Source organism: Bufo bufo, chromosome 8 (assembly GCF_905171765.1).
Source record: "Bufo bufo chromosome 8, aBufBuf1.1, whole genome shotgun sequence".
Classification (NCBI taxonomy): Eukaryota; Metazoa; Chordata; class Amphibia; order Anura; family Bufonidae; genus Bufo; species Bufo bufo.
In genome coordinates this window covers 113,657,379-113,659,491 of record NC_053396.1, presented here as the reverse complement: position 1 = coordinate 113,659,491, position 2,113 = coordinate 113,657,379, and the positions used below count along the sequence as shown (strand labels likewise).

The 2,113-nt window shown below is 45.7% G+C and overlaps 1 non-coding gene across 1 annotated transcript; it reads left to right on the top strand.

The window, feature by feature from the left end:
* Positions 1-1,842: 1,842 nt before the first annotated feature.
* On the top strand, positions 1,843-1,944 carry LOC120978312. The gene has a single exon (XR_005774064.1). It is a non-coding gene; the product is annotated as a U6 spliceosomal RNA (small nuclear RNA).
* The last annotated feature ends 169 nt before the right edge of the window (positions 1,945-2,113 follow it).

Here is a 2,113-nt window from a genome sequence, read left to right as displayed (position 1 = left end):
GACAATTACAGGACCAACTTACATACAACATTTTGAAAAAATATCCCACAGAAGATTACTATAGAGAACTCCTTGGTGTCTGCCAAGTTGGCTTTCAGAAAGGCATATTATCGGAACAAGAATATATCACTGGATCCCAGAAACGACTTCCAATTCTATACTGCTTACTAGGGGTGGGCGATATGGCCTAAAATCTATATTGCGATATAATTTTAAGCATGTGCGATATGCGATATATATTGTGATATATTGTTTTCTATATTTGAAGGGGGGGTGTTTAAACTTTTTACTCTTTAAGGGCTAGAACCCTTGTCATATTCACCCTAATAGAGCTCTATTAGGGTGAATAGGACTTTACACTCTCCCTGCTGCCCTGTGCTTTGTGCAAACAACAGCAGGGAGCTGACCATTCCCCCAGCCTCTCATGTGCCCCCCCAGCCTCTAATCTGTCTCCCCAGCCTCTAATCTGTCTCCCCAGCCTCTGATCTGCACGCCAGCCTCTGATCTGCCCCCAGCCTCTGATCTGCCCCCAGCCTCTGATCTGCCCCCCAGCTTCTGATCTGCCCCCCAGCCTCTGATCTGCCCCCAGCCTCTGATCTGCCCCCCAGCCTCTGATCTGCCCCCCAGCCTCTGATCTGCCCCCCCAGCCTCTGATCTTCCCCCCAGCCTCTGATCTTCCCCCCAGCCTCTGATCTGCCCCTCCCAGCCTCTGATCTGCCCCCCCAGCCTCTGATCTGCCCCCCCAGCCTCTGATCCGCCCCCTCTGGTAACTCAAATCCACCCCTCACCCCTCCCTCCCCAGTATGAATCATTGGTGGCAGTGGCCACATGGTCCCCCTCCTCCCCCCCATCATTGGTGGCAGTGGGCAGTTCGAATCAGTGTAATGCTGGGGCTCCGATCGGTTACCATGGCAGCCAGGACGCTACTGGCCGGCACATTCATTGGTGGCGCAGTGACCACAGTCCCTCCCCTCCTCCTCCTACTCTGTCCTCATTGGTGTTCAGCGGCAGCCGCGCACAGTGGGGAGGGACTCCCTCTTTCTCCACTGTGCCGGCTCAGGAGAAAATGGTGCGCGCAAAGAGCGCGATCATATCGCGGTCCGGCGATATAGGCGATATGGTAAAAATCCATATCGTGGCCCAAATTTATATCGCATATCGCCTATATCGCCTATATCGCCCACCCCTACTGCTTACCCAAAATTCACAAACAACTGATTAATCCACCGGGAAGACCGATCATTTCGGGAATTGGCTCTATTACCTCTAACCTATCTCAGTACATAGATTGTTTGTTACAACCAATAGTAAAATAAATGCCATCTTACATTAAAGATATCACAGATATTATAGGATAACTATAAAATAGATTATCAAGATCAATGGATCCTAGGGACATCAGACGTTAACTCTTTATACACGATTATTAACCACACTCACGGACTAGAGGCACTTAATAACCAGTTACACCAAAACGGAACATTAGAGAAAGAGCAAATTAAATTAATTTCAGAGGGAGTAGGTTTTATATTAACAAATTGCTATTTTAAATTCGAATCAGGCTTCTTCCTACAAAAACAGGCCACCGCCATGGGCACCAGGTTCGCTCCCAGCTATGCAAACATCTTCATGGCCCAGTGGGAGCACAGAAATAGAATGATTTGAAGAAGAAGCAGAAAATCTAAAAATAAACTATTCTTATTGAAAAACTATTCAATAGAGGTGGTGGAGAATTCACTAAATAAAGTAAGATCGATGAATAGGGAAGATTTATTTATCACAACTAACAAAACATCTAAAAGTGAAGACCAAATAAAGATAATATTACCATTCAACTTACAATTTAAAACTATAGAAAAGATTATTATTAGAACGATACAGAGAAGATTAGCATGGCCCCTGAGCAGGGATGACACGCAAATTCGTGAAGCGTTCCATATTTTTTTTTTAGCTTTTTGAATCCAGAGGGAAAACAAACCAGGCTGGTGTAGTGAGCTGCATTTATATTTATATAAGGAGATATAAAACGCGAGTTTGACCGTGACGCGTGGTTGATTAAGTGTGGCTGCGTAAGTGTGTGACTTAAGATTAAGTGACTTTAGATTCAGGGACT